Source organism: Staurois parvus, unplaced genomic scaffold (genome assembly GCF_062004578.1).
Source record: "Staurois parvus isolate SC_StPar_1 unplaced genomic scaffold, SC_StPar_1.0 ptg000145l, whole genome shotgun sequence".
NCBI lineage: Eukaryota > Metazoa > Chordata > Amphibia > Anura > Ranidae > Staurois > Staurois parvus.
This window is the reverse complement of record NW_028317941.1, coordinates 7,368,641-7,382,466: the sequence shown is the minus strand read 5'-3', so window position 1 is coordinate 7,382,466 and position 13,826 is coordinate 7,368,641. Positions and strand designations below refer to the sequence as shown.

General features: G+C 37.8%; 1 protein-coding gene across 3 annotated transcripts in view; it reads left to right on the top strand.

The window, feature by feature from the left end:
- The window catches only part of CSMD2 (CUB and Sushi multiple domains 2), a 1,275,366-nt gene that overhangs the window by 85,694 nt on the left and 1,175,846 nt on the right, over window positions 1–13,826 (top strand). The window lies entirely within an intron of this gene.

Below are 13,826 nucleotides of genomic sequence, written 5' to 3'. Positions count from 1 at the left end.
CTTTATGTTGGCCCCTGTGTGTGCCACTATTGTCATTATAAAATGTATGTGCCTGCCTCATTTGCTCATCTTATGTGGCACTTTATGGTTTATTTCTCTGTGCTATAGTTGTACAGTTCTGCCTTCAATAAAGCTCTTTTGGTACCAGAAAGATGCATATATTTACCTGGCACTCTGGTCCAGTCATATGATTGGCTCCCAGCGGCCAACTTTAGGGGGTGGAGGGACCGTTGACAATGGATAACCCATAGTGATCATATGGATGATGTAACCACCCAGGCATACCATCCATTACCAGCATTTTCTCCTCAACCCTGAAGCCAACCATTGGGCAGATCACTTGACCAGACTGGAGTGCCCTGAGAAAAGGTAAATGTATGCATTTTCCTTTTACAGGGTAGTTAGTATAGGTATTAGAAGAGGTTGAAGCAGTTTTAAGCTTAATTAGTCCTAGGCTTGAATTTCACTTTACGGAATATCCAATAAGCCTTACTACCACTAAATATACACATGATACCTATTATAAACAGCTGCAGAAATGCCTTCTTTTAGACCTTTCCTGTCAATAATTAGAGTGCATGCTATAGTGGACTTTAAATTGGCTAAATCCTATTGTATTTATATTTCAGTTAAGGAAGTCCAGTCTTACATCACATGCAATGTCTGCTTCCTTAAAAATGTGCTTTTCTTTTTCATCTGGGTTGTCCACAAACCACTGCCTCCACCCCCTCCTGTTTGTAGGTTTTTATAGTTAGGCATATGCTACTTCTCCTTTGGGTGTCCAAGGGGGGATATGGTGGCTCTCTTATTTCTGTATGGGGCCCCATGTTTTCTAATGGCGGCCCTGGTGACCAAACACCACAGTTCGAAATTAATTGATACTCTAGTTTACAGCTGCTTATATGTTGATCTACATATTCATGTTAGATTAACTAGCTTTTTATAATTTGGAAGCAGTTAAATCATGGCAATCTGCAGCTATGTGCAGTGGGTATAAAATAAATCACTCATCTGAATACTGAAGAGAGTCCCTTGGGAACAATGCTCACCAGATTTCACTATTACTGTGATAGAGCAATTGAAGATCAGTGTTGAGAGCCCCATTAACTGCAAATTCAATATTTTGCTGCTCCGACATGTTTTGTCTAAGCTCACCAGACATTTTAATTTGAGGCAAATTAAAAGCATGTCTGCATGTGTCCTATAAATATCTGCTGAACAAACCAGGCTGTTCTGGCAGTTTATAGCTATCAAACTTTAAGAATGCCATCTACCAGCAGGATGCAGATGCTTATTCTTTCTATAACACTCCAGAAACATTGATTTCAGCTTGAACGTCAACACCTTAGCCTTCCCCCTCACCTCCCTTTGTGCCTCACTATTGGTAATGGGTACTGCTTGCTCCATGGATGAACCAATAATGAGTTATGGAAGGGGCAGTCCCATGGCTTTAGTCACTATTTACTCATCAAGATGCCCCAAGTTTCAAGGCTTACAGGGCACTCTAGAAGATAACAGGGTTGTCATCCCATACAACCTGTGTACAGTTTAAAAAAATCAGTATATGCACCAACTGGTCATATTAACTGGTCATTCTGTGCATGTAGGATGTTATACAGTTGATAATTATAAAATTTCACAGTGTTCTCACTTTCCTGCACCATTAGATACATACAAATAGTATAGTCTCTCTCTCTCTCTGTCTCTCTCTACACAGTATATACACAGTATATATAGTTAGTATATACCAGTAGAGAGATAGATAGTAGTAGATCTCAATGGTATATGTAAATGAGATATACAAAGGATATTGTGAATTCATAACAAAAATTTCATAAACTGTATGTGATCAAATTATGAATGGTTCCCTCCATAGTCACTATGGTGTCCATACATCAGAAGATCCATCTACTTGACTCAAATATTTAGAAACTGGAATAGTGAAATATATTCAGGCATACATACTTTTGGCTACATTTAAAATATCAAGATATTTCTTACTAAATCCAAGCAAAACAGCTAATCTGATGGCCACATATGCTGTATAATATGGTCATTGGTCATTTGACAGCTACGTTTTCCATCCCAGCTGCTTTATTTAACATAGATTGGCTGTTGGTATTGTTTGTTTTAATCCAGAAAATGGTAATAGTGTATTAACTGTCCTCAAATACATTGCAAAATCTGGTACCTCAGCACAAAATACATTTTCTTTTGCAATCAGAGATTTCTGAGAAGTTGCTACCCATTAACAGAAAATAAAATATTGTATATGTGCATCTAGTAATTAGCAAATATACCAAATCATACTTTCCACATTAGCTAATTCTTAGAGTGACAGTTTCAAATTTAACCAGGATACATAGGCAATTAGTGAGCATTTAATCAACAGTGATTTGTCACTCACATCTACTTCTGATGTAGATATGTACTGAATACTGAGGACCATGGACTTGACAGTTAAAGGCAAATTACAATTAAATTGTTCTTATCTATAGATGAGCACCTTAAAGTAGACCATCACCTTTTAGCCCTAAAGACTAAGGAGGGAAAAATAGTTGTCACTCCCTACCCATTCAGAAATTTGAAAAAAAATCCTAAATACCTTTTCTGCTGATCCCCACAATTTCCAAGGTCTCCTGGGATACTCACCTCACCCATCACAAGAGGATTTGGCGCATACACTTGGCAATCTCAGACACAATGATTGTGTGAAGCAGCTGGCCATCAGGAGGCTGGTGGCAAGAACCCAGGTGAAATAGAAAGAGAAGATGGTGTTTGGGACTTGTCATAGGACCTGGCATGTGGAGTAGCAGGTTACAGCAGACATTGCTCAATTCACTGGTGATGTAAGTAGGTTTTTTAAGGACAATGTAGTGGTCAAGGTTAAAGGGGAAAAAAATTAAAGGGGAAGTGAAATTCTTTCCTAACGTCTTTAGCCCTAACTTATATGCTAATGAAGTTTTTCTGGCTGTGTACTCACTGCTATTGTAAGGATTCACCTGGTTGCCTTTGGCTGTTCCAGGTTGATGAAGTACTTGGGAACAATCTACAGTGACTGACTGAAGAGACATAGTAAACAATTACCTTGATTTACTAAAGGCAAAACGGCTGTTCACTTTTCAAAGGCCCATGCACTTTGCTAGAGCATTTTAGCTTAGTGAATACAGTGAAAATTCATTTTGCAAAGAATACTATCACTTACAAGAAAAAACAACAGCATTTTTGCTTGCACACGATTGAGCATTTTTGCTTGCACAAGATTGAATCATAACTGCTTCCATGCATTCACTAAGTGAAAGGGAAATGCCCTTGCAAAGTGAACATCCTATTAGTCTTTCCTCAATCAACCACTGTGAGTGCATATCCATGTACACTGATTGTTTGTTTTTTTCTAAACAATGCTTTTTTACGAGTGGGTGTACTAGATAGGTTTGGATGCTGCTGCTGACCGCGTTTAAAAACACTACTTTCTTGGCTATTACTCTGATCCACTGACTTTAGTACTTTCTGAGTCCCTGATTTGGAACATGTTTGCAAAAACCAATATCTTTCTACCCCTTCCCTCCCTTGCAGCCTAGGCTGTAATTAGGGCTAGATGGATTAGCACAGCCTTTCTCAACCTCTATAACCTAGAGGAACCCCTGAAATAACTTTCAGGTGTCTGCAAACCCCTGGTAATTATTATATCTAGAGCTCACAGGACATTAGCAAAAACTGAAAGTTATGAATATAAGAACCCTAAATAAAATAATGAGAAATGTGGCATACTTAAAGTATTTAATAACATGGCTGCCCTATACGAAAATAATTATTTTTCAATAAGAGTAATAATTTAATAAAAATAGTAATACTAAGTAAATTAAACAATAATGATAATAATATATAATAATAATGTCCAGAAAAGAAATTTGACCATGAAATTTGCAGTACATCTTCAGATTGGTGGTCAAGTCAGTGAAAAAGCGCCACCTTCCATTGGTAAATCCGCACTGTAAGTAGATATTTCAGATATAAATGTATTACAAAATTAGATAAAGACAAAAATCCAATGCATTCAGGGGCCACAACACACTCCCTTCATAAGGACTTGAAGTGAGAAGTGTTATATGGTTCATGCAGAAACCTTGCACAACCTTACATGGGTGGTCAGTGAAGAGTCCATTTACACTGGTGGTCAGTTTACTGCTTGTTTGCATAAGTGGTTGGTGGTGAACCCCTCCCCCCCTCTCCTGCTTTTCATTAGCAGTCAGTGGCAAAATTCCCCCTCCCCTTACATTGGTGGTCAGTGGGAGAATGCCCCCCTTACATATTTAGTGGTGGGAAAAGACCCCCCTTACACCAATGGTCAGCAGGAGAAAAATCTCCTTAGCTGAGAAGATCATTGGTGTCACTGTTTATGGAACTCCTGGTAACCTTTGGAGTAACCCTAGTTGAAAAAGGCTGGATTAGAGTATTAGTAGCTAAAAAGGATGCTTGTCGTATATACAGGTCCGGGACTGATGCTTGAAATTATATAATTTCCCAGTGACAGTCAAGACTTTCGATTGTTTTCACTGTACCATAATTCACTAAATTATTAGATTTTTACAATTTGTTTCTTTTAAATCAATGAATTAATTAATTTTGCATTTAATCATTTTTACATTTTCAACTGTAATGAAAGCATAAATTAATTGCCAGGGTACAGTGTGACAAGGCATGCAATTGAAGGACTGAGACTATAACGGGTGGAGATTATAATATGCTATCTGTATAAGCATATGCACCATATGTGACGTGACAAGGAGTGCTGCAAGAATATCTGACCTCTTTGTGATAAACAGAGTGTGTGACAAAAAAACAATATTCATTGTGTCCAGATCATTCCACAAAATTATTAATTAAAGCTGAATTATATCCTAAAACATTTTTTTTTGTACATCTACATGCATAACTTTACTAACTTTATTATATACAACTCTATAACTTATTTTACTGTGCAAACTTACAAAAATAGTTTTTGATTACATGCTTTGGAGATAAAATAGAATGCAGATAACATTTAAATAACTTTTTCAAATGCTAGGGTGAATATGATGGGCTTAGTTAAAAAAAAAGCAGTTCATGAAATGTGCTGCAGGGTTACCAACCTATTTAAAACAGAATTCAAGCCAAAATATAATATGATAAAAAGAATTGCTAATTAAAAAATAAAATAACAAAACCAGCTTTTGCGGTAATATTTACCTTTAATCCAGAGATGTTTTCTGCCAATAACTAACCTCAGTCTGATAGTCATTCATCCCCCTACTCCTGAGCCCAAGTCTTTCTGGACCATCCACCAACCTGTGACTGGACAGTGAAAAGAGAAGTATGATAGTGAAGAGCACATCACTCTGTCACTCTGCTTGCTCTTCCTACAAGCATTCTTTTTTTTTATATTATTATTATATCTTTTATTAATTTTTTCCAATACAAAAAGAGCCTCTAACGTTCACTGAAATTAAAAGAACTTCACCAATACATAAATTCCACTTGCACCTTCCCCCCTCCAATTACCTCAGTCCATATCCAAGTTCCTAGTTTCTATCCGTTCACATAATTATCTATCTATATCTGTATCCCTTCCTTCCTATCTCCTTCTCTCTGTCGGATACTCCATTAGAGCTCCCTCTAATACTCTTCCACCTATATTCCAACTAGTGTCAGATATATTTTAGATGTTTTGAAAATTAACCAGCTACTCCACATTTTCCTAATTTTTTATATTCTATCCTCTTCAATATAACATACATAATATCTTGTAGATATTTTCCACTCTGTTAACCCAGTAATTTATTCTTGGTGGGTCTGGGGCTAGCCAGAATTTGGGAATCAAGCCCTTAGCCACATTGATTAGATGATATAGTACTCTGTCTGTTCTTATGTAATTTTACTAAAGGTTCAAATTTGTAAAATAAACATGTCCACGGGTCTCTCTATACAATAATCCCACATATTTCCTGAATGTATTGTAATATTTCCTTCCAGTAATCCTGCATTTTCGGGCAATCCCACCATATGTGTACCATTGTTCCCTTTTCCTCACACCCTCTCCAACATAAAGGTGAAACATCTACTTGTTGTTTATGTGCCTTACTTGGTGTAATATGCCATCTAGCCAAACATTTGTATTTAATTTCATCTGTGCTCATATTCATCACCTCACATGTTAGTTTGAATATTTTATTCTTTTGTTGCTCGTTCAATTTTGTTCCAAGCTCCTGTTCCCATTTTTTCAAGAACTGGGGAGGATCGGTAGCTTCCATATCCATATGAATCTTATAAATCCTGGAGGTACCTTGTTTAGGAACTAGAGTTACATTCAACAGTTTTTCAAATGGATACAGATCCTCCGACGTCCTCAGTGGTTGTGAGAGTGTTGAGACAAAATGCCTAATTGGCCATACCACCACTTCTCTAATGTGAAAAATAAATATTTTTTTTTCTTTAAGTCCCTTAAACATGCATTCTTATCTTTAATCCATTTTCCAGAAATATTATCGCTGGGGGGGAAATACTCCGTTCTCACCAAGGGAATCATAACTGAATTATATTTCCGTCCCTTTTACTTATACATTATATCCCAAACACTTAAAACTTTCTTTGTCAGTGGACTAATATTCACATCTAATGTGCGGAATTTATGTGGTACCCAAATCATCTTTCCTAACTGTGCCTTACTCAGAATCCCTTCCATATTCACCCAACCTTTCCCTTGTGAGTTAAATATCCAGTCTATTATTCGTGATATCACTGCTTGATAATATTTCTTAACATTAGACATTCCCAAACCCCCATTCCCTTTTGCCCTACACAAAACCTCATACCTAATTCTCAGTTTCTTGTTTGCCCAGATAAACTTAAGTATCATCTTCTTTATTATCACAAAGAAAGATCCTGGTAGGTGTACTGTGAGCATGTGACACTTACACAGGATTATTGGTATTATGATCATCTTTACCAAATTTATACGACCTATCCAGGAAGCTCCAACTTTTGCCAGTCTCCCCAGTTCCTCTTTTATTTTGTTTAATAGTGGGATATAATTTGCCTGGTACAGGGCGTTTATTGAAGGAGTTAGTTTTATTCCCAAGTAGCCTATTTAATTTTCCCTCCAAGTAAATGGAAAGTCTTCATGTAGACTCAGCTTCTCAACTTTTGGTATATTGATGTTTAAGATCTCTGACTTTGCAGCGTTTATTTTCAAATTTGAGAGCTCACCGTACTGTTTTAATAGTCTCATTAAATTAGGCAACGTTATTCTAGGATTTACAATATAGAATAACATGTTGTCTGCATATGCTGCCACCTTATTCTCCACTTCCCCTATCTTAATTCCTGCTATGTCTACACACTTTCGTACCCTCACCAGGACAGGTTCCAAGGACAAAACAAATAATAAAGGAGAAAGTGGGCATCCTTGCATAGTTCCGTTATACATTTTAAAGAAATGAGAGAGGGATCCGTTGACCTTAACCGCCGCTGATGGTGCGCTATAAAGCCCTTTTATCCACCTTAACATTTTAGATCCTATTCCTAAGACCTCTAGCATATCAATCATAAAACCCCAGTTAACCCTGACAAAAGCCTTTTCGGCGTCAATTGACAGGAATAATGTTGGCAGTTTCTCTCTTTTTACCCTTTGTAGGAGTAGCAATGATCTCAGGCCATTGTCCTTACCTTCTCTTACAGTAATGAATCCTACATGATCCAGGTGTATCCACTCCGGAATCAACTACTTCAGTCTGGTTGCCAATACCTTAGCGTACAATTTGGTGTCAATGTTTAGTAAGGATATGGGCCTGTAACTGTCACACTATCTTTCCCTTCTTTAAGTAGAATCGCTATATGTGCCTGCAATGACTCCTCCCTCATTTCCAGCACCTCCCCTATTGCATTCATATAACCACACATTTTAGGGACTAGGAGATCTCTACATTTTTTATAATAACCTACAATAAATCCATCCGGTCCAGGGCTCTTTCCTTTAGCCATATTTTTTAGGGTCAAGGTGATTTCCTCCGGGTTAATAATTCTCTCTAGGGCCTCTAATTATTCTTGACAGCTCCACTTCATTTAAATATTTGTGTTTGTTTTTTTTCTTTTCCTCCTCCGTCTCTTTTTGGTTTCTGGGGCTCACACCGTACAGCCGGCTATAATATTTTTGGCAATATCAGTGGTGACGTACACCCTTTCTCTTTTGTCATCTTTAATTTTTTCTATAAAGTTTTTGGATTTCTTTTCTTTTCGTTTCCTCATCAAATATTTTCCAGGTCTATTCCCCCACTGATATCTTTCTTTTGAGACCCTGTTGAGTATCCTTCTCGACTCCTGTTCCATAACATCTTTTAATTCTTCTCTTTTAATAATTATCTTCTGATATACATCTGTACCTGTCTTCTTTTTATGTGACTGTTCTAACTTGTAGAGCTCCTCCATCACTGTCTTTACTTTTTCCCCTCATTCTTTCTTTTTTTATGCTTCCATCGAAATCAATATTCCTCTGATATATGCTTTGCTTGTCTCCCAGATTGTGGCCACCGACACCTCCTCAGTCTCATTGAGCTCAAACAATTGCTCAATTTCCTGCCTTAAACTTTTCTCTAATTCAGGATCCTGTACAAGCATCTCATTTAGTCTCCGCATAGTTATTTTAACCTGCTCCCCTCCTACCCGTAGTCTCATTGTGACAGGAGCAGAGATAAACATAACCTCTACCTACCAGCATTCTTTTTGTAAGCACATGATTTTATTGGCTCCTTGTACTGCTTTTTGCTTTTATACTCCAGTAAGTCCTGATGTATACGGAGTCCAAGAAGATGATTCAATGTCAAATTTAGATACTTAAGCTGCTTTCGGAACTAAACTGTATCTAACCACCATAAACTGAAAACACAATTTAATTCATTTTTTATATTCAAAGCAAATTCATCCATCCATGTCTCCATGCTTTATTTTATTGAAAATTGACCATGAAAAACACCCTCTAGCATTTCTAGCTGCTGCCATCTTGAGTAAGGAAAGATGATTCATGTGGCATTCACTTCCTGTAAGCCATCTGCCCTTAGCTCATGCAGGCAGGCAAGAGGGTGCACTTAGCTAGGAAAGCCCCTCCTCTCCTCCTTAAGATGAAAGAAGAAAAATGCCCACAAAGCAACTGAAGAAATGTAAAAAAAAGGTAAAAACAAGTAAATGTAATTTACCTTAATATCTGCTGTATTTACTACTAGCAGCCCAAGGATTAAATTGATCATGCTAATTGAGATAGTTTAGTTCCAGTTTAAAAAATAAATTTTTTGAAATTTAAAAATCTGCCTTAATTTGTGTATTTTATATCTGCCTAGAGTTCATCTTTACAAGGGAGGAACAGTTTCAATAAAGGGAATAGTGGAGGTAGTTGATTATATAGTTTCCACAAGGCAGTGATCTGCCAAGTTTAGTTAATCATTGCTACCAGAATATTCTGTGTTTGTTAAGATTTCACACTAAACTTAGAGAAGAGAAATTTTTCTTCACATACTGCATATATACACTTAGCTGAGATCATAAAGATGAGTGGAGATGGAAGTCAAATATGTATGATTTATTATGGGTATGGTTCTTCTTTAATGCAAAACAAAGAACAGGATGCCATTCTGATATGTGGTATGCAAGAGCATTTATGCTTTTAATTTTTCTTCAAATAAATATGCCAGGAAAAGAAGAATAGAAAGAAGTAAGGTAGTTATAGTACATATAACATTATGTGACCCTGACCTCTATTATTTGGCTGTGACACCAGCTCAGAACTGTTTATATGCTACATAGGAAAAGAAGGTTTTGTGTGCTGACTTTGTGTCCTCCCCCACCATACATAAAGAACATCTTACGCAACTGTAGTTCAGCTTTCACAGTGGGCTTCCTCTTTACAACACTGCCTAGCAACGCTGAGAAACCTGGTGTATTCACACAGGACACCTATTACAATGATATTTGAATGACAGTTTTCTGTTTTGTCCATCATATGGAGGCTCAGTCTGTCTTATTCATGCCATATTGACTTATTTTCTTGTCATTAATACTGTATGGTCTAAGGTCACCCTTTGCATGTGCTCCAGGGCAATTAGGAAATATAATGGCTTGTATGCTGCTTATAGCATTGACTAGAAAACTAGCATCAATTGGTGGCATATTAAGAACATAGCCATTTGCTGAATTCTTCTTTTTAGGAGCTGTTTTTGCCCATTTTTATTAAAAAGGAAATTCCATACAGTTCCAGAAGGCCAACAAATTTCCCTTGTTGGATTTTCAGTGTTTTACTTCTATCTAAAGAAATACACATTCAGCCTACAGGCTTATGCATGCAACATTCCTGCTCTGGCCTTACCCTTTAGACCCTTGTCTTCCTCCAAGAGACAGTCTCCATAGACAACTCTGTGCACATAACTTACAGCCTCTTGCTGCTCTGGCTCCCAACTCTATCCTAGGTGGAGCCCTCCTGACTCCTTGGCAAATACCTGCTCTGTCTGCCAGGGTGGAGCCCAGAACCATGGACAGGTCTCTAAAACATTTTCACGCTCAACCATCTCTAGGTTTTACAGAGAATGGTCCGAAAAGAGAAAATATCCAGTGAGTGGAAGTTGTGTGGACAAAAATGTCTTGTTGATGTCAGACGTCAGAAGAGAATGGGCAGACCAATTGCTCCGATATTCACTTGGTAGAGTCAGAATTTGGTGTAATGAACATGAAAGCATGGATCCATCCTGCCTTGTATCAATGGTTCAGGCTGGTGGTGTAATGATGTGGGGGATATTTTCTTTTTCTTGGCACTAGCAATGTACCTAATAAAGTGGCCAATGAGTGTATACATATATACAGTCATGGCCGAAATTGTTGGCACCCTTGATATTTTTCCTGAAAATCAAGTATTTCACACAAAAAAGGTATTGCATTAACACATGTTTTGCTATACACATGTTTATTCCCTTTGTATGTATTGGAACAAATATAAAACAGAGGCAGAAAAGCAAATATGACATAATGTCACACAAAACCCCAAAAATGGGCTGGACAAAAGTATTGGCACCCTTAACTTAATATTTGGTTGCACACCCTTTGGAAAACATAACTGAAATCAGTCGCTTCCTATAACCATCAATAAGCTTCTGACACCTCTCACCCGGAATTTTGGACCACTCTTCCTTTGCAAACAGCTCCAGGTCTCTCTTATTGGAAGGACACCTTTTCCCAACAGCAATTTTAAGATCTCTCCACAGGTGTTCAATGGGATTTAGATCTGGGCTCATTGCTGGCCACTTCAGAACTCTCCAGCGCTTCTTTGCCATCCATTTCTGAGTGCTTTTTGACGTATGTTTGGGGTCATTGTCCTGCTGGAAGACCCAGGATCTTGGACGCAAACCCAGCTTTCTGACACTGGGCCCTACAGTGCGACCCAAAATCCTTTGGTAATCCTCAGATTTCATGATGCCTTGCACACAGTCAAGGCACCCAGTGCCAGAGGCAGCAAAACAACCCCAAAACATCATTGAACCTCCACCATATTTTACCGTAGGTACTGTGTTTTGTTCTTTGTAGGCCTCATTCCGTTTTCGGTAAACAGTAGAATGATGTGCTTTACCGAAAAGCTCTATCTTGGTCTCATCTGTCCACAAGACGTTTTCCCAGAAGGCTTTTGGCTTACTCAAGTACATTTTGGCAAACTGTAGTCTTGCTTTTTTATGTCTCTGTGTCAGCAGTGGGGTCCTCCTGGGTCTCCTGCCATAGCGTTTCATTTCATTTAAATGTCGACGGATAGTTCGCGCTGACACTGATGCTCCCTGAGCCTGCAGGACAGCTTGAATGTCTTTGGAACATGTTTGGGGCTGCTTATCCACCATCCGGACTATTCTGCGTTGCAATCTTTCATCAATTTTCCTCATCCGTCCACGACCAGGGAGATTAGCTACAGTGCCATGGGTTGCAAACTTCTTGATAATGTTGCGCACTGTGGACAAAGGCAAATCTAGTTCTCTGGAGATGGACTTGTAACCTTGAGATTGTTGATATTTTGCCACAATTTTGGTTCTCAGGTCCTCAGACAGTTCTCGTCTCCTCTTTCTGTTGTCCATGCTTAGTGTGGCACAGACAGACACACAATGCAAAGGTTAAGTGAACGTCTCTCCTTTTTATCTGCTTTCAGGTGTGATTTCTATATTGCCCACACCTGTTACTTGCCCCAGGTGAGTTTACAGGAGCATCACATGCTTGTAACATTCTTATTTATCCGCAGTTGTGAAAGGGTGCCAATACTTTTGTCCAGCCCATTTTTGGAGGTTTGTGTGACATTATGTCGAATTTGCTTTCTTTCCTCCCTTTTTTTGTTTTGTCCCAATACACACAAAGGGAATAAACATGTGTATAGCAAAACATGTGTTAATGCAATACGTTTCGTGAGAAATACATGATTTCCTGGAGAAATATCAAGGGTGCCAACAATTTCGGCCATGACTGTATATATATATATATATATATATATATATATATATATATATATATATTTAATATTTGCAAATCATAGTCAATCAAATTTTAAAAAATAAAAAGTTTTCATTTCAAAACAAGTGAAACATCCACTTGCTGTAACACCTACTACAGATGAAAATAGGAAGGTTTGTGTACTGTATTATTAGCACATTTAAAAATACTTCAGTGTTAACAGGTTGAGGGAAATTTACTAAGACTGGAGTGCGCAAAATCTGGTACAGCTCTGCTAGGAAACCAATCAGCTTCCAGGTTTTTTTCTGCAAACCTTTAATTAAACAAGCTGAAGTTAGACGCTGATTGGCTACTATGCACAGTTGCACCAGATTCTAAGTGCTCCAGTTTTAGTAAATCTCACTCACTGAGAAATGTTTCACTCCCCCAAAAAAGTATGTCCTTCTTAAAGTACTGATGATCAAAGTCAACAGGCTCCAGATTTTTGACAGTTCCCAGGTTTCTGCATATTCACTATTACAGGAACGTTTGCTGCTTAAAGTGGACCTTTCCACTTTAAGATCTATCAGTATAATTTTGATTTTACTTTAAGATCTATCTATCTATCTATCTATCTATCTATATATCTATCTATCTATCTATCTATCTATCAGATCTATAGATCTATCTATCTATAATTTTGCTTTTTCCACTTTAAGATCTATCAGTATAATTTTGTTTTTACAATTCTACATCCTATGAGACAAAGTACATGTAGTAGTATTTTGGGATATGTACATGCAGTATTTTTTCCCATGTTGCTAGGTGTTTTCTAACCCTATGAGGTCCGGCTTCTTCTCAATTCTTCTGCTGTGGTCGATCCAACAACTATGAAAGCGGTGGCTGATTAATAGTTACAGCTTGTCTTAGCTGTGAGGGCTTTCTTGAGACATGCAACAGCAAGAGGAATGCAGAGAGAAGGGGACATGTTAGCCTCTGTACTGACCCTTCCAGAGAAATCGCATAGTTCATCTGTGAGTTTTTTTAAAACAAAAAAAAAAGGAATGTAATGTTTCCCAAGATCTTGCAAGATCTCAGGAAAGTACATTCTTTTTTTCTGCAGACAGGATCTGGTTATCAATGGTGGGCCACCCCAGAGAAATAGTAAGAAGGAGCCATGAATGATGCCATAAACTTACGGCATGGGGTGGACAGAGCAATGGAACTGTGAAAATCAATATTAAAGAGATAAGTATCCCTAATCATATTTATGATAAATACTTATTTATTTGCTGTTAGGCATTTTATTATAGGGGTAGGGGTCCACTTTAATAAAGGTGACTGAATGT